The 24,733-nt window shown below is 45.1% G+C and overlaps 1 protein-coding gene, 1 long non-coding RNA gene and 1 pseudogene across 11 annotated transcripts in view; 1 reads left to right on the top strand and 2 right to left on the bottom strand.

Moving 5' to 3' along the window:
• The window catches only part of Zbtb38 (zinc finger and BTB domain containing 38), a 108,240-nt gene that overhangs the window by 25,286 nt on the left and 58,221 nt on the right, over positions 1 to 24,733 (top strand). For 5 of the 10 annotated variants that reach the window (XM_031346057.1, XM_031346052.1, XM_031346047.1 and 2 more), the window contains exons 2-3: positions 12,334 to 12,511; positions 13,489 to 13,570. The gene's annotated coding sequence lies outside the window, so the exon portion shown is untranslated. Of the gene's footprint in view, positions 1 to 12,085; positions 12,512 to 13,488; positions 13,571 to 17,419; positions 18,005 to 24,733 lie in introns of those variants that run through there. The other 5 variants (XM_031346054.1, XM_031346059.1, XM_031346046.1 and 2 more) reach the window with 3 other exon arrangements.
• Positions 15,971 to 24,733, bottom strand: part of LOC116073857 — a 17,358-nt gene continuing 8,595 nt past the window's right edge. The window contains exons 2-3 of the long non-coding RNA XR_004111944.1: positions 19,942 to 20,058; positions 15,971 to 19,108 (exon numbers count right to left, since the gene is read on the bottom strand). This is a non-coding gene — a long non-coding RNA (uncharacterized LOC116073857). The remainder of the gene's footprint in view (positions 19,109 to 19,941; positions 20,059 to 24,733) is intronic.
• On the bottom strand, positions 21,901 to 22,226 carry LOC116073856 (annotated as a pseudogene).

The raw sequence follows: 24,733 nt of genomic DNA, 5'->3' as shown, positions 1-24,733 counted from the left end.
TCCCAAAATAGCCAGTATCAGTCTTCCCAAAAGAAGAGATGGCAGGTAGGGGAAGCAGGAGAAGGAAGAAAAAAATTAAGTTACAGCTGTTTGTGTCTACCTGTCTCACATCTGTCTTTACCATTGGATTATAGAGACCATGACACACATTGAAGCCAGAACCTGTCATAGTGCCTTTGCAGACATAAGTGTGTTCCTGAATATGTGAACATATGTTCACCATGGTTACGAGGCTTCTCGGGTGTCATATGACAGTCCCGGCTCACTGTTGTCTCCAGCATCTCTGGTGCGTCCTTGGAAACTGTCATGGGCTCCACTAGTCTTAAGGACACCCCTGTGGCTCTCCTGCAAGTGTGACTGTGCAGAACAATGTGCTCATCCCCCAGCTTCTGCCGCCATCTGTAGCCTCCTTATGAAGTCAACACTGTGTCTGAGCTCATTCCAAATTTCTTTAACCCATGCCCTTCTGGCTGGGCTTGTTGGCTTCATAAGCCAATATTTCCTTCATTCCCTCTTGCTAATAGTATAAATTAAGTTATATCAAAGTATAAATCATTTTAAAAGTTCTATTCATAATATACACAATATAGCTTATAGCTCAAAGTCAACTTTTAAGAACGTGCCATAATACTATGGTCAAGAAATCATTCCTAACCCATAGAACTGCTCACAATTGGTGTCTCCAGTGCGAACTCCCTGGTATCCTTCCAGGCCTCCTGTCAGCATGTAATCCCCATGCAGAAATCCTAGCTTCCTCATGAGCAAGCCCTTCTGCCAAATACTAAACTCCATGTTATGCCCCAGGTCCACCTCTATAATTCTCCACTGTTTCTGTCAGGCACGGGCAGCCTCCCAGTCAGGCAGTGGCCACTCTTACCCTTATCCCTTTGTCCTTTCCTGTAGCATCCCCTCAGGGGGGGAATGTAACCTGCACCCCAGTTCCCGAGATAACGACTCTAAGACTTATTATTCATGAATAAACACCTAGGCCACAAGCTTGCGCTTGTTCCTGACCAGCTCATAACTTAATTAACCCCTTCATTCTATTCTGAGTGCCATGTGGCTGATTACCTCTTCTCGGTTTCATGTGCCTGTCTCCTCAGAGTTCAGGGCAAATCTTTTCCTACGCCTGACTCTATCCCAGAGTTCCCCTTACAGGAACTCCCAGCTCCTATTTCCTGCCTCAGCTAATAGGCCATCAGCTTTTTATTGACTGGTGATACTTCCATACAGTACACAAGAGATTCTCTCTACAGGGGACTTTTGAAGTTAGACTAAATGCATTTTGCATTGTGATATGGCTACAAGCCTATAGGGGCCACAGTGTGAAACGACATGGTTTGAATGAGAATATCTCCCATAGGCTCATGGATTTGAGTGCTTGGTACTGACACTTTTAGGAAGGCTTAGGAGGTGTGGCCTTGCTAGAGAAAGTATGTCACTGTACTTTGAGAATTTAAAGACTTTTGCCATTTGAGTTAGTAATCTATGCTTCCAGCTTTCTGTTTAAGATGTGAGCCCTCAGGTGCCCCAGCATCCATACCTGCCTCTTGCCATGTTTCCCCACCATGATGGTGATGGCCTCTTAACCCTCTGGAATTTCTCACAGCAGCAACAACAACAACAACAAAAATGGACTAGTACCCAAACAGAAGAAATGAAAAAGCAAGCAAACAAACAAAAACAATAATAATAAAAAAAAAAAACGCACGCCAGCACTGAGACAGAACCAATATGCCATATAAAGCACCCATTTCAAGCATATAATTCTATATAATTCAATGGCTTTTAGAATATTCTCAGACATAAATAATTGTAACCACAGTCAATTTTAGAACATTTTTACCACCTCAAAAAGAAGCCCCCAACCTTCTGCTGTCACCTTCCCAAGTTCCCACCTTATTCTAGCCTTAAGCAGCCACTCTAGTTTCCTCACTATAATTTCCCTGTTCTAGAATCTCATGTATGGCATGGTTTACCACGAAAGGCTCAAGCTAGCATTCTCCCAACCAGCTCTGCAGAGACAATGGTGTAAATAAGGACATGGGCTAGGAGGCCAATGTGACCATGAGGTCAGTGCCTGTTGTGAGACCACACCCATGCTCGGTGACGGATCTCTTGGCTGCAAATAAGAACACTGAGCCACAATGGTTTACATGACAGAGACATGCTGTCTTGTTGACAGGAAATCTAGAGATAGGTTGGTCTGACATTGGACCATGTCTCACCCACGTGACACAGGACTTCCAGATTTGTCTCCATCAACTCAGTGTACTGACTTTTGTGCCTAGACTTCCCCCCATGTTTGTTGCAAGATTCTGTTGCTCTCCAAGGCAACATCTCAATATAATTGATTACAGAAGCATGCAGCTGAAGAGAAGGATTTTTTTTTTCTGCATAACCTTCCTAATAGACCTTCTATTGTGGCTCCGGTCCTGGACCACAGTGCATTTCTCTGCCTTATCTACAAGGCAGGATGAGAGAGTACGTCTTCGCCATTGTCTGCAGCATGAAGTCGTGAGCACTGCCAGCAAGAAAGAAGGAAGGTGGGGCACATGATGCCACTTGTTGCAAAGGGACAAAGAGAACCCACCATCACCCATCTTCAGCCCTGCAAAGGCGGTCTTTTCTGAAGATGGACATTTTAATGGAGTCAAATGAGAGAGGTTAGACAAGAGAATGAAGGCCAGGAAAAACGTGACCCTGTGTGTTTTACAAGATCCCCGGAAGCCTTCAACTGCCATGTTCTAGTTACAGAGAAGATGCTGTTAGATCACAGAGTGAGAAGGGAGGGACCAGAATATGGGAACTCTTAGAACCAGGCACAGGAGAGCAGTTTGGCACTGTGATCAGATGATCAGAGGAGAGATGCACCACACGCAGTAAGTTAAACACTTGCGCGTGGGGTTGTCCTCACTAACACTGTCATGATGGTAAAGTGTGAAAAGTGGAGCAAAATAAATGCAACAATGAAAGTTCATTTCCAACTCATGAATACATTTGCTTAACATGAAAGGTCAAAGAGACGAGGCCTAGACTCCATTAAGGAAAGTGACCACAGACAAAGTTAACATATGGCTTATTTAAATACATGTATTATGCTTAACGTCAAAAGGCCAATGTCAGAGTGCGCAGAGGGTATATTTGCAATAGATATCTTATGTGTGCCCAAACACTCTTGACATTGAAAAGAACCTACAAATTGATAAGATGCAAACAGGTCCACAGAAAAATAGTGAAAGGATGAGGAGTGAAAACTCACAAAGAAGACACACAAATGCTCTCTAAACCTACAACAACAACAAACAAACAAACACACAATATTAACAACCTGTTCACAGTCGCCTATGCTGACGTGGTTAGAGCTTCCGATTCAAACTCTCCTATTATAGTAACACATAGTGAGGGCTTCCGGATTCAGGCCCTTTTCTTATCTGCATATGAACTCACTTAATTCCACCGAAACTCTAATGGGTGGGACTTTATTTTCTTTGCTTGACAGGTATGAAAAATATCAAAAAACTCGGGCCTGAAAACATAGCCAAAACATCAGTCGGCAGGTAACAGGCTCAACCTTGGTGAGTTGGGCTTCAGAGCCTGTGGTCTAAAGTGCTAGACGTGAGTCCAGCCAGGAAAGGGCCACATTTGCTCATCAGATTCATAAAACTAAAAGAATGACAATATCCAGTAGTGACATCTAGAGCGAGAGGGGAGACCTTAACTCACATTGCCAGGTGGAGCGTGACTTATTTCTACTTTGGGGGAAATTATCTACTTAAAATTTAAGGTATATGAAATGAAAAATGATCATTCTCGCCTTGGACAGTGTACTCAATAGAAAGTAAAACATGAAAATAGAAACGGAACATGATTGTTTTGACAGAATAACATTTTTTTAGCTCCTAGACACAAACCTATTTGATTATTAGTTATGACTGTTACGTGGCATGTGATCCGCCAAACCGAGATTGATTACTCTCAATATCAATCAGCCTTGGTCCAGTACAATATTTTTAAGGGTTGGAGAGGAGGCTCAGTGGTTAAAAGCAACAGCTGCTCTTCCACAGGATCCCAACTCAATTCCCAGCACCCACGTGGTAGCTCACAAACATCTGTAACTCCAGTTACAAGGGGATCCAAAAACCTCTTCTGACCTCAGCAGGCACCAGGCAACACACATGGTACATAGATGTACATGCAAACAGAATACCCATACATAGGAAATAAATTAAAATTAAAATTAAAAAAATTTATTTCAGGGGCTAGAGAGATGGCTCAGTGGTTGAGAGCACCAACTGCTCTTCTGAAGGTCCTGAGTTCAAATCCTAGCAACCACATGGTGGCTCACAACCCTCCATAATGAGATCTGATGCCCTCTTCTGGTGTGTCTGAAGACAGCTGCAGTGTACTTATATATAATACATAAATAAATCTTTAGACAGGAGTGAGCAGGGCCCAAGCGAGCAGAGGTCCTGAGTTCAATTCCCTGCAACCACTAGATGCTCACAACCATCTGCACAGCTACAGTGTACTCATATACATAAAATAAATAAATAATAATCTTTTAAAAATTTATTTCAGTTTTCATATAAATTTGCAATAGATTTCATTTCTCTAGTCAACGGAAAGACAATATTACATTGTTTCTTATAAACAGAGGGGTTTTTTTCTGTTTTTTTTTTTTTTTTAAATTTCTTCTTTCAAGACAAGCTTTCACTCTGTAGCCCAGGCTATCCTGGAACTAACTATGTAGATCAGTCTGGCCTTGTAATTGTGACAATCCTTCTGCCTTCCAAGCCACTAGTCACCCAGATGTTGGTCTAAAATAATAAACATGACAACTCAATAATGTGTTACTTTCTAGTTAGCACTACCTACAGAAAGCTATAATCCTGAGCTAAGCTTTCCACACAGCAGTGACATCCCAGGCATGTACCATTTGATTCTGTGTCTTTAATGCCATTGTGAATGTCTTAACTCCACAGGGATGAGCATCCCAGTGCTCTGGGAACACATGGAACTAGCTCATCTTTAATCCGAAGGGACATTCATTCAGTAAAATGCAAAACTGTTGGGAAGTGTTGTTGACTCTAACCAAGACCCCTTGGGTGTGCACAGACCCTGCTTCAGCATGCGTGCGCACAGACAAGGGGGACATCTCAGTCAAAGGAAATTGCCACATTGGTCCAAGTGGTCTCCAGTTGGCATTTTTAACATAGTTCAACGTAACAAACTCTCAAGGATGCCAACTTGAATTAAGAAAAGGGATGAGGAAATAGAAGTTCTTTTATTGCTTTTTTTTGGGGGGGGGAGTATGGATTACTGTATTACTTTCAGATTTTAACAATTCTAATACAAATTTGTAAGAGGTTCTTTGTTGTTGTTTTTGTTTTGTTTTTTGAGGCAAGTTGTCTCTGTGTAGCTCTGGCTGTCCTGGAACTCACTCTGTAGACCTCAGACTCAAGAGATCCACCTGCTTCTGTCTCCCACCACCACCACTTAGGAGTTCATAGAAAGAAACTTCAAGTTCAGCCTGAGCCTTCATAAGCTACAAAGTAGCCACCAGTCTGAGTCAGGGCAGATCACCTCCTGGGAAGTGGGGGTGGGAGAGGTTTTGCGGTCGGGAGGTGTGGGGGGGGGTGCTTAGGGAGGCGTTCCTCCTCCACATCAGCACCGCTGACACTGCCATTCTGGGTCGCATGAATCTTTGCTGAGCAGGACCATTCCTGGCCCCTAGGCAGCAGTGCAGTAGTGTCCTGCCCCCGAATGTTTCCAAACATTCCACAGGGGACAAAAATCACCTCTGCTTGAGAACCTGAGGTTCTCAGCAGGGAAGAGAAACCCAGGCTCTCAGTCCTCTTCAATGTCGTTTATAAAGGGCTCTTTTCACCAAAGCCACTAGAGGGAACACTCTGCTGTAGGAAACGCAGAGCAGCAGGAGCAGGCGGAGATGAGTCTCATCCTTGTTGGCTGCTATCTGCTTCAGACACTCTGGCTTTAATAGTCTTTGACATTGGCACTGATAACCTTTCACCTTGAGGCACGAAGCATCGCTGGTCTTGGGCTTTCCTGGTGTTTTCAGACATAGTGGGGAGAACATCATGATCTTGGCTTTTAGAAACATTCTTCCTAAGGCAGCCAGATGAATCATCCTTCTAAAAAAAAGAATTTCCACGAGGGGAGCCTGCGGAACATCTAAGGTAGGAGGCAAAGACCCTAGTTCTTTCCTTGATCCTGCCAATTCCAGGCTGTGTGAGATGGGTCAAGTTCCTCGGCCTCTCTGGTTTTACATATAATAGAGCAGAGGAGACATTTAGTAACTTGTCTAGGGTCTCTTGGTGAGATATGTGATCAAACAGGGATTTGAGTCCGACTCATCTACTTCTTGGGGAAGCCTGTAGCATAAAATGGGACGAGGTGTGAGAGTCTCAGAAGATAGACCATCCCAGTGGAGCTCAGTATGACGCTGTGATTGTGCGCATTTTGTGGGAACAGGGAGAGGATGGCTGCGAGGAGCCCGGAGAGGAGGGGCATGGAGGGGCGTGGCTCCTGGTCCTTCAAGCCTGTGGGCCCTATCCCTGAAACTTGTGTTTTCACCCTTCCTGATAAAAAACACAGGTGTCCTCTGCCTCTTAGGAGTTACTTAAATGATTCAATAAAAGAAAAGGATCTATTCCTACACACCCACCGTTGCCTTTTTCTCTTTCCTTTCCCTCCTGCTTTTCTCCCTCCCTTCCCCTTCTGTCTCTCCACCCTGATTCTTTTTCTTAGCATGGGCAATCAAACCTAAGGCATTGTTCATGCAGGGTCATCTGCCGTAAACGGAATAGTGTGGTACCAGCATGAGGACTCCTAGGTTGATGGGTAAAAATTAAGAGACCAGAAATAAAATCACTAATACTATGATCAGTAGATTTCTTACAAAAAAAGTGAAGACATGTCAATAGAGGAGAGACCAGAATGCCTTTTAAATAAACCCTACTTTAGGCCAGTTTAAGAACAGTCTTTTCAATGCTAGGACAGGCTGGGCATCCACACTGAAAGCACTGAAGTTGAAATTCAACCTCACACCACCTAAAACCATTCACAGAGCTGAGCGTCTACCAGTAAGGCGGCTACAGGTGGGCGTCTTCGTGTCCTTGGGTTAGACAAAGATTTCTCAACCATGATGTGAAAAGCAGCAGCGACAAAAGAGGGCAAGAATTGGCGCTTCTTCAGAACATAAAGCTCTTGTGCTTCCGGTAACATCAAGAATGTAGAGAAACATGGGGCTGGAGTGATCGCCCACCAGTTACCAGCCTTGCTGATCTTACGGATTGATCACAGCCTCGCACCATATTGCGAAGCTGACAGCAGCATGTAACTCTAATGCTAGAGGAGCCTACTCCCTCTTCTGGCCTCTGTGGGCCCTGCACACAAAGGTGCACATACGCTTACACGATATGCACACATACACATAAATAATAAAAACAACATTAAACTTCTTTTACAATAAAAAAAAGCATGTGAAGGGCTGGAGAGATGGCTCAGGAGTTAAGGGGATTTTCAGCTTTTGGGGGGGACTTGAGTTTAATTTCTAGTACAGATGGCTCATAACCATCTGTAATTTCAGCCCTAATACCTTCTTTTGGCCTCTGAGAGCATCTGTGCACACATGATATTTACTCATACAGACACACATACACATGAATAAAAAATGATAATGATAAGTATTTTTAAAGCATATGAAGGAACATTGAACACTGGGAGATAATGTGGGATGTGAAGGATTTAGATCCAGAATTAATTTAAAATAGAAAGAGCTTCTACACTCAACAATAAGAAGGTACAACTTAAGGGCAGACAACGGACTTAGACAATTCTCTAGAGAGGGTATACAAATGGCCAACCAGCTTATGAAAAGATTCGCTACATCATTAGTCATTGGGTAGAAGCCACAATGGGACCACATAGATCACCTACTAGGATGACTAATAAAGAGACAGTAAGGGGTGCTGGGGGAGAGGAGAGACAGTGAGACTGGTGCCATGGATATGGGGAAATTAGAATCTTCCTACATGACTGTTGGAAGTGTCAAACTGAGGTGGCATTTTGCAACAGTTCAACAGTTCCGCAGAAATGTTAGGCCCAGAGTTTCCACACCAGCCGTGTCATGGCTTGGAAATGAGATGTCCCCACAGGCTCAGATGCTCCAGGGTTAGGTCCCCAGTGGGTGGCACTATTTCGGGAGATTCTGGGAACTTTAGGAGGTAGGTCTCAGCTGGAGGAAGTAAGTCAATGGGTAAGCCCTGGGGAGATCTTGTTGTTGCATGTCTCTTATTCCAATACTTATTACTTATCTTTGGTTTAGTTTTTGCATGTGTATTTGCATAGTGCGTGCATGCGTGCATGTGTGTGTGTGTGTATATGTAGGTGTGTGTGGACACATGTGGGGGTCATGTGCACATGAAAGCTTGAAGTTGTCATTGTCTTCCTCAATCACTTTCCACTTCACTTATTGATTCATTGAACCTGCAGCTTGTCGGTATCAACTAAACAGTCCCAAAGATTCCTGCGTCTACCTCCCAAGCATTAGGATTACAGATGCTTGCCTGGCTTTTGCTTTGCTCTGCTCTGTGCTATTTTGTTCTGTTCGGTTTGGTTCTGTTTTGTTTTGTTTTGTTTTGTTTTAACATGGGTTTTAGGAATCCAAACTCTCTGGTTCTTGTGTGTGCATGGCAAACAGTTGACCGATTGAGCCATCTCTCCAGGCTCTCTCTCTCTCTTTCTCTCTCTCTCTCTTTCTCTCTCTATCTCCTTTCTCTCTGCTTTCTGCCTGTCACATGTTCTTGGCACCCGGATGTTACACAAGTACACGGGCCCAAGCAACTACAGGCCAAACCCTTTGAAACATGAGCCACAATGGATCTTTTCTTAACTTTTTTTTTATCATATATTCATAGCAACGATAAAAGTAACTAACACAGCTCAGCAATCATACTCCTTGGTATCTGTCCAAGAGAAACAAAAGCTTAAGTACGTGCTTGCTCTCATGTGTATGTGCACACACACACACACACACACACACACACACACACACATGCACACACCACACCACACCCCTCCCACCAACAGTAACCTTGTACACCAAAGCGCATGGCAATATTGTTACTGATAATTTAAAAGTGAGTTGTACAGACCTGAAGTCTCAGCCACTCAGGGCGCTGATGTACAAGAGCTCTCAGTTCAGAGTCAGCCTGGGACACAGAGTGAATTCAAGACCAGCTTGAAATAAAAGAAAGGACTTTTTTTTTTTAATGCTGGGGATATAGCTCAGTGGTAGAACACTTGCCTGGCTTGTGTGAGACTCTAGGTTCAATCTTCAGTATTGTACATAGAAACAGGTGGGAGAATTCATACCCATCATCAATTGGTTCAAAGATAGTAAACAAAATGTCTTACACTCGAGCGCTAGAATATTCTTCGGATTTAAAAGGAATAGGCATGGAAATATTCTACAACATGGACACACTTTGAAGGCACCACAGTCAGTGAGAGAAGCCAACCAGGACAGGCCATTTACTGCATAATCCCATCTGTGTGACCTGCCAGAGGAGGGAGATCCCTAGAACTGGAAGGGACATTGGTGGTTGCCATGGCTAAAATGTACAGTGTTTCTCTTGGGGGGTGAGATGTGTGACAAAAATGTTGTAAAAGTAGATTATGAGTATGCAAATATGCCAAATATATGTAAATATATTAAAATCCATCAAATTATCTTTTAAGTGGGTGGACTTTCTGCTGCATAAATCATATTTTAACTGTGTTTTTTAAGACTGAAGGAAGTGAGAGAAATCGGAGGCGGCAAGTATAGACAGGCCTGAAGAACTACTTAAAAGTTTTCCAGAAAATTAGCAATATACAGTTATATACTGTATTCATGAAGGAGGTTTCCATAACACAGGGTACAGGCAAGGAGAGATCTCTGGGAAGCTTCTCTGTATCTCCAAGGGGTTGGTCTGCTCAATACCCTGGCTTTATATTTCTCTCCCCGCCCTCTCTTGCTCCCTCCCTCCTCCTCTTCCTTCCCCTCTCCTCCTGTTAGCATCAACCACAACACCTGCAACACAAGGATCTGATCAGCAGCTTGCTTTAGTTTACTGATCATTTCTGCTTTTTCTTTTCTTTTCCTTTTCTGTTTGCCCTATCACTAGATACAGTGAGAAATAGTGAATCTCTAGTCTTATTAAAGAAATAAAGACCGGTGTCTGTGGAGTGGGCTAGACCACCAACTCCCCTCCCCCAGGGAAACAGAGCAGGGAGGCATCCAGTGGCACTTCTGTAGACAGGGAAACTGCCTCTTAGCACCTCTCCTTTGATGAAGTGCACGCAGGTTTCTCCTCTGAGATTATCTGCTAATCCCACCCGCCTCAGGATCCAAACTCCCCTCAACGAGTGTGATTCCTGAGAATCACAGAACTGCAGAGCTCTTGGGAAAAGGACATAGTGTCCCCTGGCCACCAGAGACAGACACTGTGAGCCACAGTGAGAGGTCTCCATGACCAGAACCTGCCCTGCCTCCAGAGAGAGGGGAAATGCTGTGAACCCATGTCATTGAAACCAAAGTCTCCAGTGCCTTTCCCTACAGGGCTGGAAATTCCTGACTTTCATCTTCTTCTTGAAGCGAAGCATTTGAGAGTCATGGAAAAGTACAAGACAGAATCACAAGGCCCTGTGGAGAAGGTGCCAAGGAGCTCATCCTGATGAGGACCCAACTCTTGAGCGGCCTTTCTTCCTGGCACCCCTGCCTTGACACATAGAGCAGAGCAGGGGCTCTCTATGTGGTCTAGCCTCATCCTTATTCCCAGTGGGACTGAGATAGTCTAAGAAAGGGGCTGCTATTGTTAGGCCGTGGCCCCTTCTCATCCTTAGAAAACGCATTTGTTTCACCTCCTCACCTGGGCCTTCCAGTTCTCCAGAACATTCCCGTGTCCCTTCTCCCTTAGATTTCCTACCTGCCCACACCCATCCCTTTAATTTCACCACTGCACGTGGAGTCCAGGAAGGCAATGACGAGGGAGTGGCCATGGCTTCCTCTGAGGTGCTCTGTCTGCTGTAGCTCTTCCACCACACACCAGAGCTTCGGCCACTGGGTTTCCCTTGCCTTGCCTTCTGGCTCCAGCTTCTCAGGACAGACTGGTTGCTTATCGAGCCTCAGTTGTGGTGTTGGCCCATCAAGAGTGCAGGAGGCCTACCTCACCTAAATAGAACATGCCTGATTGTTCTGCAATGTTCTTGGATGGTTGGTCAGGTTTCAAGACCTTTATTCTTGGCTTTCCTCCCCTGGGAGGCACATCAGTCAGCAGTCCTTCATTCACCCCAGCCTCTCAACATGGAAGCTAAAAGAGAATGTGAGGTCTGACAGCCCATGCTCTGCCACTGACTAGCTGTGAGACTTAAGGGAAGCATCTGAGAACCCATTTCCTCATCTATAGACGTAGGAAGCACAGCTTTGTCACAATAATAGGTGGAACACTGACATAAAGTATTTACCGTGGAGACTTAAACATCACAGAATATGCCCTCCACATTTATTTTAAAGTTTTCATTCATCCACTCATTCATTCATTCATTCATTCATTCATTCATTCATTCATTCACAGTGTACTTAGTGAGCTTCATGCCAGGTACAGATATATGACTAGGTCTTCTAAGACAAAAGCCACCGAGGCCCAGGCTGAAGAGAGCAGAGAGCGGAGGCCTGCCTCCATAGCACATCGAGAAGCAAGCCCGCCCTGAGCACTGGGGGCTGCCCAGGGACGGTGACAATGAGTCCATCTTTCCTCATCTTTAAATACCATTAGAACTCTGCTAAGGTGAGGGCCACAAGGAGGAAGACACGTGACAGGGGAAGTGAGAGGGTCCTGGGGGAAGCCCCTTTTCTTCCAGGCTTCTCGGTTACAGAAAGTGGTCCTGCGGTGGCTGTACAGGAGGCCGATGCCCTTCAGGGAGGCCTTGTTGAATCTTTCTGAGACTGTTCCGGAAGGAGGAAGGGCGGCGGGTGGGGCGGGGAGACAGCTGGAATGTTCTGGCCTGCTGTTCAGTGCAGCCAGCCTGCAAGAGAGGAGGGCCTCTGGACATCAAAGGTTCCTTTTGTCCCTTTCCGAGTGGCAGGGCAGCCGGGCCACTGGCTATGACTCAGGCCTGGCCCTGACGTCACTCATGGCCTGCCACTGGCCTCGGTCTGCAGCCAGGAACCTGGCCAGGGAGTGGTTCTCATAGCCCGGGAGCTCACTGCTGTGCTCTCGCCATCTCCCCACAACCCATCTTAATTTTTTTTTCTTCTTTTTTAAGCCTTAAGGAGGCCTTTGCTTATAGATCATCTTTCCAAATGTAAGCAGTGACATCATGAGAAAATTATGTGGAGCAGATCTCAACCAGGAGTTGAGGAATCCAGAGGAAGAATTCGGTGGTAACTCCTGAGCCCAGGGAGTTGGCAGAATGTGGGCTTCCAAGGAGCCAGCACCTCCGAGTAAGTGAAGGCCCACCCTTAGCCCCTCAGTCATGGTCCAACATTATGGGCGCCATCTTGCTCCTGAGAGCTGGGCCTGGCAGGCAGCAACCCAGAGGGGGTGTGGGAACAGCCTTTGGGACGTTCTAAATACAACCTCAGAGGGGCCTGCTCTCTCTCTTCTCCACAGGGACAAACAAGAATGCATAAGCAAAAGCTACTGGGGGAAACCAGGGGTCAGGCTCCTTGTTTCCTATCCCAACCTGAAGCCCTGTTTCAAGAAGGCCAAAATGTGTGTTTGGGGTTCTAGACTGTTTGCTTCCTGGATCTTTTATGGGGTGATCAGACTTAAAAGCAAGCCCCATTCTAGGCAAACATATGCTCTATATCTGCTAAATAGTATTTTCACATTTTGGGGAGCTGGGGGAAGAATGGCAAGCCTGGTAGAAAGGGTCCCCAGCCGGCCTTGGGAGCGTGGTCAGCACTCGGCTGATGCACCTTCATCATCTCAGGCATCAGCTGAGAAGTCCTGGCTAAGGTTCCTTATTTCCTCTTAGGCCGCCATAAGGCACAAAGGTGAAGCATAAGTCGTCTGTTTTAGTTTTGTCTAAAAACTCCTAGGTCTTGGCATACCCTGTCACTTATATGTTCTAGAAGTTTCTACTCAGGAAATTTCAGTTTCTGTGAAAAGGATTTTATTCACGTGCATGAGAACTGCGGAGCAGACAGGCATAGAGATTGATATCTCTCTGCTCTTCTGGCTTCTCCAAACACCTCTCGAGCGAGAGTCTATTTTCTGTGTGTTTTCTCAGCACACCAAGTCTTCATACATTAATGTGGTTCAGGCACTATAAAAAAAAAAAGTGGGCCTTACTCTAAGGCAATGCAGAAGTTTATTATTTAGTGGGAAATACAAATTCGTCATGAACAAATGTCCTGCGCACTTTAATATATGGTTTATAGGTCTTGTGTTTTACTTTTTAAATATAATTTTACAGACTGGGCTGTCCTGAAGCAAGGCTATGCCAGCCTACTGTTCTTCTGGCTGAAAGATCTGATTGCTGTGTAACAAATACCTTGGTGAGTCCGTACATTTAAGTCTCTAATTCTACTTTTATTTTTTAAGTTTTAGAATAATAAAGAAAAGGCCGGTACAGGGCCCAGATACTTCTGCACACCACTACGACGGTTGTGTCAAAGAGGATACGTGTCCTGACACGTATTTATTGCTATCGTAGACCCTGAATATAGATTGGCTCAAACACAATAGTGTTTACCTCTTGGTCCTGTGACAGTGCAGGTTAGTTGGAGGTAACTGCCTTCATGTATTCAACAGTTAGTTGAATTTCATGAGATTCAAAGCTGGGAGTGTAGTTCAGTACGAGACTCCTTGCCCAATGTGCCCAAGTCCCTTGGTTTGATCCTCAACCAACACGAACAGAAACAAGAAACTCAAAGTTTGAAGGAGGCTGGGCTGTCTGCTGCGTGTGGTTTTCAGAAGTCATGGGTGTATCTTTGCTCTCCTCAGTAGGAGGAGCGAAGAACTTGAAGAGTGTGGGGGGGGGTTCTTATGGGTGCAAGTGGTACTCGTCATCTTTCCTCACATTCCACTGGTTGAAACCAAGACACGTGACTATAGCTAACTACAGAGCAGCCACTTCTCAGAGACAACTGGGGAGAATTTCTGGGAAAATGGTAAATTTTTCTGGCATCCAATGTGAGAACTTGGAAATGCTCAAATATAAAGCTATAGAGTAGAGCGATGTGTGTGGGGGGGGATGGGGGTGGAGTTAGAAGATAGAGTGGCGAAATACCTCATTTGCTGTCCTTGCAGAGGACCCAGGTTCAGTTCCCAGCACACACATAGGGGCTTACAGCTATTTGTAACTCCGGTTCAAAAGGATCCAATACCTTCTTCTGGCTTTCTTGGGCACAAGGTGTGTACATAGTGTACAAAATACTTCGAGGTAAATAAGTATATACAAATAAAATAAAAGTCAATAAGTCTTTAAAAAAAAATATTAGAATGCCAGGCATATAACTGCCCACCTGTAATCCCAGGTAGCAGACAGAGGCAAAGGGGTTGCTCATGAGTTCAAGGCCAACTGGTCTACGTAGTGAGTTCTAGGCCAAACAGGGACACAAAAACAAGACCCTATCTCAAACCAGCAGCAACAATTATGGAATAAGTCTAATTCCCCATGGAAACTCATAGGTTTTATCTGGCCATGTGGACAAAGAACAATGAGAGAAATTTCCCAAGATGCCGCTGTCCATTTTAATCTTAAAACGAGGTAAACATACTCTGCTGCCAGTGGCCAGTGAGGCAGGAAGGGCATTTCCCATCCCCACCCCCACACCCCACCCCACCCCACCCCACCCATACCCACCCCTGCTCCTGCTGGCCATCCCTTTATCCATTCATTTGTTCAAGGCATTTTCTTGCTTTGTTCTTGATGTATCTTGTGTCAAGCAAACTGGATTGGATTTCTCAATGGGACTCTGCTCCCACAACCATGAGTAATCTATCAAACATCCCTATAGTCCTGAATTTGTGGTTCTGCCTAGTCTTGGGGACTTTGGGCAACTGTTCTATCCCATCTGTCCCAGGTCCTGTGATACTTAACTAATAACAAGGGTCCTCTAAGAAAAGGCCTTCAAATAAATGTATTAGAAAATATTTTAATATAGACTAAAAGACTTGGGCAGGAACATTAATGCTACCCCCATCAAAATATAAAAAATTATACCGGATGTATAATTCCAGTTTTTTCTTTTCAGGCAAAGTCTCATTTGCCCAAACAATGAGAGGTAAAGGTATGATCCCTCCTTGGAGACCCTTAGCTCATTTTTATATTTTGCGTAGATTTTCAGTCACTGTAGGTCTTTGTAAAATCCTCATCTCACTGGTAAATGTCAGGAAAGAGCTCCAGTAAAGTCTCTGCCTGGGCTGCATAGTGCATAGTTCTCTAGTTTTATGGTCAATATCTGTCTAAACAGATTCAATCTTGTCGCTGGCCTTGATACCCCACCCCACCCCCGTTTCCATATCCCCATCCTGAAGAATGGGCATTGTCCATTGTGTGGGAGGACCTGTTACTGGCCAGTTTGACAGCCTCTTAGATCTCTGTTTGTCCCTTCATCTCAGGAGTGGGCTGAAGAAATAACAAGTTAATTTTTGTTTTCAAGATATGCTTCTACCCCTCAAAGTTCACCTTCTAGAGTTGTCAAGGACTAAGTGTCCACTGAGCTGGGGGCTGGCTGGGAAAAGAGTCAAGAGTAAAATAGGCTGAGTATAGGGGTGTGCTGCTCGCTGGAAGCAGACATCCAAAGGAATGAGTTGAGAATGAGAACAAGGTTTCAAAAGTCTCCGCTTAACAGATTTTCAAGAAGCACAGAGCAAAAGGCCACGGTGAGGAAGTCTGGTGTCATGGTCCACTCACTTAGGAGACTGGCCGTGCTATGAGAAGACACCTGGCAGGGTGACCAAAGGAGGATACATTTATTTTGGCTCCTGGGTCCAGTGGATTCACTCTATGGCTATTGTGGTTTGTGCTCCCAAGCAGAACATCACAGCCTGGCAGCAACAGTGTGTGGTGGAGGAGATTCTCATCATAGATGCAAAACAGAAAGAGATCTAGGGAGGGACCAGGGTCAAACAGAGCTGTGACAATATGGCATCACTGACCTGCTTTTTTCCAGCAAGGTTCCATCTGAACCTCCCAGTGTTATCACCAACTGAGGTCCATGGGTATAGCCCAGGAGCCCAGGGGGGACCATTTCAGATTCTAACCATAATACTGACTAATCATGGCTTGTTAGTTTCAGCTGCCATCTGATATGATCTCCTCCATGCACACACAGCATACCAGTTTGACACAGGAAATGATTTCTGATGTTTCTAGCTACATTATGTGACAAGGAGAGGTGTGTGACTATCAAACCGAGTCATCAGGACTTCACTACAGTAAACATGAAGTGTCTGAAAGAAAGCCACAGATCCTCATGGCCATTGTCACTGTTAGGCTGGCAGGTATGGTGACCCCACAAGACAGGATTGTGTACAAGCATACATTCATATTTTTAGTATTTGACATTTTTTAAAAATGGCATCAAAATAGGTCTCAGCAGAAAAGGGGCTTTTCGTAAGTTAGTTCCACTTTGATCTCATAGTTTATTATTTTTCCACTTTAATTATACATGAGTTGTGTAATCCACATTGGAGACACCACAGTCTATGCGGAGTTAGGTCACCTGAAGATGTTTGTCTGATCTTGTTTGTCCATGAGGAACGCTGACAAGTTGAACACAGCAGTCTCACATGGGCAACAGCTGGCCCAGTTGGTTATTTTGACCTCAGGGGCTTTGCAGTTCGAAAAGCACAGAAGTGTCAGCTCCCTTCTTCCTGGGTCAGCATTATGAAGGCCCTGTCACCCCTTTTAGAGGATTTTGCAACAAGCTCGCGTCATATTTACGAAAGCTAAGAATTCATAGTAATTGGGCTTTGTCATTTCTCACACTGAAATCCCCTAGCTGTCATAATCTGGAAAACACCACACAAAAGAGTTTGGGGTTTTGTTTTTCACTCAAGAAGCCTCTGGCTTTTACCAGAATTTTGAAGTTCTTTCCCTCTTCCAAAATTGTGTTGTTGTTAAAAACAAAAACAAAAAAACAAAACTGTAATGGTGAGACAGAGTGAGCGAGGTTCTACGTGCAGAATGGTTTGGACACGGGAACGCGGAGGCTAAGTCAACACGCTGTGAGAACAGTTGCCTCCCTTAGGGCCAGTGTTGGTGTCTTTGCTCTGGAGACAGCTGGGAAGTAGCACTGTTTTGAAAAAAAGAAAAAAGAAAAAAGTCTCTAAATCACCTTTCCTCTGTGATCTTTAGCAACATTCCTATCCAATGAGGTACGACTATTTCCAAGCCCCTTGATAAGGTCTGACTGGACGAGAGGCCCAAAAGGCTTCAGTAAAATCTTTGAGAGAAACCAGTTGAGTTCTCTGTGTGCCAAAAGGTGATTCCTGGGATTCTACACATCCCTAGCCCATTGGAACAGAGGCTTGATATCTACTCCATGGACGCAATCTTAGTCACTTTTTTGTTGCTATGATAAAATACTCTGGTGAATACAACTTCGGGAAGAAGGGGTTGAGTTTGGCTCGCAGTCTGGGATGGTCCAATATGGTAGGAAAGTCACCGCAACAAGAGCTTGAAGTAGCCGTACAGGGCCCATCCACAAGCAGGAAGCAGACAGCAATGAATGTTCACACTCAGCATGTCTTCTCCACTTCATACAGTATAGGATCCCCACTCAGGGAATGGTCCTGCCCACACTGAAGACGGGCTTACCCACAAAAATGAACCTAATCAAGACACATTGCAAAATGACCGTTTCTCACACGTTCCTTGCAGGCCCAAGTGCTAAGTAGCGGTCGAGCCTGTCAAGTTGACACTGAACACTGACCATCCTAGAGGCACTGACCCAGAGCTGTGTTTCTTCAGTCTGTCAGAGGTAATGGGTCACACAGTCTGTCCAGAATCTCATCATCACGAATCACAGAAGGAAAGAAATAGCCAGTGAGAAGGCCTTTCTCATTGACCGAAGTTCCTTAGCATTGACCTAAGTTCCTCTGCTGTCCCAGGGTTGCCTTTCAAAAGATGTAGTTTAGGGTTCCCCCAGAGATAGGCTGCATCCTCCATCTGCAGCTAGACTATGCTTGGCTAGACTTTCAACTTTATTACACTTCTCCTCCTTTTTCCACTCTATATAGTTTGTCATTTTCGTCTTGGCTGTTGTTTTTTGTTGGGTTTTTGTTGGTTTTGTTGCTTTTGTCCCCCTCTTACAGTTATATTGTAAGCATCTTTGCAAATCGACAAGTACTCTTTGAAAATATCATTTTTAATGACTGTTATCTTTGCACAGGCATATTTTAATTGAGCTCTTTTTTTAATGGCTATTTTGATTGCCTCTGGTGCTCCGCTGTTATAAATATGTAAACACTCCTGTGGGTGTTGATGGGCACCTTGTGGACAATTTAAGAAAAATTCCCAGAAGTTGTATAATCTGTTTTTTAAACTTACCAGTTGGTAAATTCTGATCCAGAAAGGCATCAGTGTCTATTCCAGAATCTGGTCCCCTTTAGTTTCTCAGATGAAAATGTGTGTTTATGGGTCCCAGGGACATCAGAAGTTCTGATCACAATCTCTGGCATTTTAGATTTATCCATATCACTCCGTGGAGACTTTGGCTAGCCATGTCTAGGTTTCACCTGCTATCTTTCAGATATCATAAATATACATTTTTAATGTGCCCTTGATATTCATATACACATCAGAGCCTGAGACCTGCTTATATGTGTTACGTATATAAATGGGTCTAGTTTGATACATATTCATTCGACTGGTATTTATTGCACAGGAAAAAAAAGTTGAGTAACCCTGACCTAGTATACTGTCATATTCTGTATTGCTATAACAAAACACCTGATAAATAAAAATATCATTAAAAAGGATATCCGTTTAGTGTATAGTTCTGGAGGTTTGAGAACACATTTCAAACATCCGCTCAGCTCCAACGAGAGCCTCTGGGCAAATGACGTCACAGCAGCAGAAACACCTGTTACACAGAGAAGAGGGATTCAGGAGAGGTTTATTTACAGCATCCATTCTCATGGAAACTAATCCCACTGCACAAGACCTATAGTAATCCCTCCTGTGGACAATGCCCCCATGACCTAATTACCTTCCCTGAGCCTCACTTCCTAAAGCTTTCACTGCCTCAACCCTGCCAAGCCTCAGCACATAGACTCTGGAGGAAAAACTACTGGATCCTTAGCACACATCCAAATGAGAAATTAACTTAAGATTCTTTTTGGCTTCTGAATTTTTGTTTTAGCTAGTGTGTTACAGCACGAAGGTGATTATTTGACAAGGAACCAGGAAACTATTGTAAATATGAGAGCAATGCAGTAAACATAGATCATTCATTTCCTATGCTAGTAGATTAAGGGGCAGAGAGTGAACTAGACACAGGACCTGAAGATGCTTAACTTTCTGATAGCAAACAGAAGGGACACAACAAGACTGGCTCCTGAAGCAGCCCCCTGCCTCAGCCAGGGAAATTGTCTCTGCTCTCTGATAGGTAGGGTTGTATCTCAGGACTCACATGTATAGTTTGGACTTCAGGAGGGGCCCAGGTTATCCTCCTAGTCCTAGTGATGCTGGCCCCCTGTGATCTCTGAGCTGCGAAGTAGATTTAGGAGGACAGAGAGCAGCCATCTATAAAAGATACTGTCCTTCAGAACTGGGCCATAGTGGGTCTCAGGACAAAAACTGGATCAGCATCAGGGCAAGAGCCGAGTTTAAGTACTAGGCACATCTCAGGCCGGGAGATGTGAACTGAATAGAAAACAAATCAAGGGTTTGGTGTGGAGCGCCAGCGGATCCTACCCCGAGGAAGAGCATCACGAAGTTCCAAGCCAGGGGAGGTGTCTGTGGAGCCTGAAAGGTGCTGTGACGGGACCTCCTCACCAGGGAAGTGGGAACAGGGGGACAGACAGCAGGGACCTGAGCATGGAGAGTTACAAACAGGTGAAATGATAGTCACAGCAGAGAACCTGTTGAACAAGCCCAATCAAACTTAAAAACTCTCTCATTTAAGAGGACACATAATAGTCCATTGCATCTGTACAACACTGCAGAAAACATCAACCCATGCCCACCTGCCATGTGATGGTCTGAAAGCCCTCCATTTCCTCTCATCCTCCTAACTCAACTGTCAAAGGGGCGCATCTCATCCCCACCCCCCTGTGTGTGTGTGTGTGTGTGTGTGTGTGTGTGTGTTTCAAGACCGAGTTTCTCAGTGTAGCCCTGGCTGTTCTGAAACTTGCTCTGTAGAGACCAGGCTGGCCTTGAACTCAGAGAGCTCAGGTAGAACCTGCCTCTGCCGCTGGAGTGCTGAGATTAAAAGCATGCACTAGTGTCAAATTCTGCCTTTACAGACTGCTCCACTGTCCACAGTCCCCCTGTTCACATTTCAGATGCCATAACCTGCCATGTAGTTCTGTGCCTACCCCTGGCCACAGTCAGCTGGTGAGGAACAAAACCCAGAGATAGCACTTCTCCATGCTAAGACACCAGAGGAGCTGCTCTTACGACCAGTCCTCGGCATCTCATGGCTGTCCTCGGTCCCACTGGTAATGCTCTTGATTCTTGGTTTTCTAGTCCAAAGTTACGGACACAAGCTTGGATCAGTATAGACTCTAATGGTGTTTACAATCTCCCTCGAGTCTGAGGTTCAGCTGATGAAGGCTGATATTTCAGGAATGGCTGGGGTAATCTGTGTCCTCAGTGTTTGCTCCATATGAGGTTCATGTTCCTGTTGTCCTGCAATTTTTTTCTTTCATTTTTTTTGGGAGGGGGGCCTGGAAGTAGTTGTGTGTACCTTTAATCCCAGCCAGAAGCAGAGGCAGAGGCAGGTGCATCTCTCTGAGTTTGAGGCCAGCCTGGTCTACATACTGAGTTCTAGGACAGCTAAAGCTACATAGAGCGACCTTGTCTCAAAACAAACAAACAATATTTTTTTTAGATTCATATGTTAATGTGTACGTGTATCTGTTGGCATGTATGTATGTGCGTCATGCACCTGCTGCCCTCAGAAGCCAGGAGAGGAGTTCAGATCCTCTGTAAACTAGAGTTAGCAATGGTTGTGAGCTACCATGTGGGTGCTGGGAACCAAACCCAGGTCCTCTGCAAGAGCAGTGTCCTTAACCACTGAACCATGTCTCTTGCTCCTTCAAAGCCTTCTCAACTGATGCATCTTCTTATATATGACCTTCTGGTCACTCAAAGGACTGGGTCCTCAGGCTAGGAAACTGGTGAGACTAATGCCTCTGCACTTAACCAGTGGGAGAGAAAAATCAGGGTTCTATGACATCTAGACAGGGTTTCTGCATCTCACTGTGGGCCCAGAGCACATGAGCAAAAAGCAGAAGGTGCTCATTAGGCCTTCTGATGATTGCCGGGTACTGCTGGTGTTCCAACTCTACCTGTCTGTGTTGACTCCATGCCCCATCTCCACTATGAGAGCAGCATCTACTCAGGCTACAGCCAGAGCTGCAGGAAGGGTCTAGCCGAAGAAAACTCTGTCCCTCCCCTATGAATTTGTATCACTTCCCTTGCCCTACAGAAGTGGGGACCGCTAGTCCAAGGAGACCTTGGCTCAAAGAGGCTCAGCAATCCCTGATGGGACATCTCATCACGGTAGCCAGGAGCTACTTGGCAAACCTTCACTCCATGCAGAAGAGACCAGCCATTTCCCATTATCTAAATGCCAGGCAGCATAAATGGCCATGTAGACAGTTATTAGGAAAGCTGGAATAGTGAATTTTTTTCTATATATCCAAAATGTGTTTATTGGGAAGGTTCCCACTCATCTTCAATCGGGGGCTCTCAGTGCTGCTTCCTCCTGAAGGAGCATCCTTCTGTCAGCCTTGCTTTTCCACCTGTAGGCTGACTGAGGACAGTGGAGCAGCCAACACACAAGACGACTGTTGTGCATGGCTGAAGACCATGGTGATTCTATAGCATCCTGGGCATTTCACATCCATAAAGTAGGAATTGGGGCTCTGCACCAGGCGCTTTTTCTTGTGTTTCCTCTTCTCCTCTTCTGGAGAGGGATGAAGGAGATCCTTTGCGAGAGGCATGTTCTCGTAGGGAGGTCGTCACTGCCGGAAAGGCGTGAATTTTTTTTAGAGACCATCCTACCCAGGATCAGGAGCCCCAACTTTTTTTCCATTTTATTATAGGTGAGCAAAAGGAGCTGCTATATACCTACAGGAATTACTCAACTAGAAAATACTACTGTCAGCAAGTACAGGCCAGGGCATGGGAAAACTAGATGCCTTGTATCTTGCTGGTGGGAATCTAAGATGGTACAAACATCTTTTGAAACAGCTGATAGTATTCTTTCAACATTCTTTCTATACCACCCAGCAAATCCTCTCCTACACAAGAAAGATGAAAGTATACATCCACATAATGGTCTGTATGTAAATATCCATGGCTTTGCACATTAACACCTAAACTCTAAAAGCCTTCAACAAGTCTTCAACAAGTGAACAGATAGCGCCAACTGTAGGGTATGTAACACTGTCTAAGAAAAGGACGCCTTTTTGCCTACAAGTTGAATGGATCAGAAGGGTTTTATACAGTGTAAAAGAAGACCTATCCCAGAGGGTTATATCCTGTATAGAATACTTTCATTGGAACTAAATGGCAGTGAGGGAGGTGAGCGCCAAGGCTGCCAGGGTCCAGCACTAGGGCGATGTGACTCTTAAGGAGGCCCCGGGAGTGGTGCTGCTGGACAGATCTGTATCCTGGTTGATGCTCTCTGTGAGAAGATGTTACAGAACTACTGAAACACACTAAGTTCATGTAAAAACCAGAGACATCAGAGAGACTCCATCCCTGATCTCAGAGTCACTGGCCTATCTTTCCTTGTTATTGTAGGTGAGCAAAAGGGGCCGCTATATACCTACAGGAATTACTCAAACAGAAACTACTCCTGTCAGCAAGTGCAGGCCAGGGCATGGGGAAACTGCATGTCTTGTACCTCGTAAGGTACCGCTAGAGTACCACACTTACTACCTTCCTAACTGGCAACAGGGTCTCACCCCGAGGCCGGGCTAGACTTCAGTTCCCCATCCCCCTACCTCTGCTGGGATCACACAGGTGTGTGTCAGCTTCCTATACTGTTCTTGTAACTTCTTGTAACACCCCCTCCACACACCACACACACATACACACATTGCCCAAAAAAGAAAGAAAATGTTATTTTAAAAATCTCTTAATTTTTGTTTTCAGAACAGGGGTCTGGAGAGGTATCTTAGCAGGTGAGAGCACTTGCTATTCTTCCAGAAAGCTGGTTTGCCTCCCAGTACCCATATCAAGCCGCTCTCAGGCATCTATGACTGTAGCCCCAGGAGATCCAATGCCTCTGGCCTCTACACGCACATGTCATATGCAGATACACATGCGTAATTTAAAATAAAATAAGGTCTGGAGAGCTAGCTCAGTGCTTAGGGGCATGTATTGTTCTTACAGAGGACCCAAGCTGAGTCCTAGCACCTATATCAGGTGGCATACAACTCTTAAGTTCAGCTCCAAGAGATCCACCATGCTTCTGAGCTCTTGGGACATGTGTGTGTGTGTGTGTGTGTGTGTGTGTGTGTGTGTGTGTGTGTGTGTGTAGGCACATGCACACACTCATGCACTCACATACACACAAATCATAATAAGCATTTTAAATAATAAACATTTTTAAAACGATTTTACAAAATGAAAAAAATAATAATAAGAAGAAGCAGAGGGCATTCCCCATCCTAGGGAAGCAACTCGCTCACCTATTGCTCACTTGGCCGGTCCAGTGTCTAATTTGGGGTCGGTTAGGCCTGTTCAGTGTCCTGGCAGCTGCGGCCATACCCTCTGCTCCCAGACACCCCAGCTATATGGAATGACAGTTCAGATATTCCCTCGCTCAGTGTGAGCATGCCCTCCTCCTCCTCCCTGAGGCTGTGACTTCAAAGCTAGGTAAAGACCCCAAGATCTAAGAAAGAGTCACACAGTGAAAATCGGGGCAATCATCCTCCTCGGCCTGCTCCGGAATTCCATTTCCGGAATGTGTTTTGTCTGGTCTGCACTTCATACAGATTATTCTCCTCACCTCCACCAAGCGGGCCCCTCCCTAATGGAGGGAGATTAACCCTTCTTTGCCCCCTTTCAATCTCATTTAGCTGAGAGCTTGCTTCTCACAGAGCTGCTCGCTGAATGCTCCACCGAGAGATGGCTGCCTTCCCTTTGAAGCATAGGAACTGCTGTTAAACACCTTCTTGCCCGACTTGGCCCTGAAAAGATGGTTTTGAAACTGAACTTGTTGTGAGCTGCCTGGGTCTGCAGTATGGAATTGCATAAGAACATGGGCATTTGGGTCAAGGGAGACGCTGAACTCAACACCTCAGAACCTGTCGTCATGGAACCCACGGCTTATCTATTCCTTGGCCCTGCAGAAGGGTCTCTGGCATCCCTTGAGATTCAGGCCGAGCTGGGCTCAAGTGTATGTGACATCCTGTGCGGAAGTGATGCATCCACATACAAGCCACTGTCCCCATTCCATTTCTAGCCTCAGTAACTCGTTTCCTGCTATGTTCTCTCTCTCTCTCTCTCTCTCTCTCTCTCTCTCTCT

This window comes from Mastomys coucha, unplaced genomic scaffold, assembly GCF_008632895.1.
Source record: "Mastomys coucha isolate ucsf_1 unplaced genomic scaffold, UCSF_Mcou_1 pScaffold23, whole genome shotgun sequence".
Classification (NCBI taxonomy): domain Eukaryota; kingdom Metazoa; phylum Chordata; class Mammalia; order Rodentia; family Muridae; genus Mastomys; species Mastomys coucha.
The sequence above is the reverse complement of the archived record's forward strand: the minus strand, read 5'-3'. Positions and strand labels throughout refer to the sequence as shown.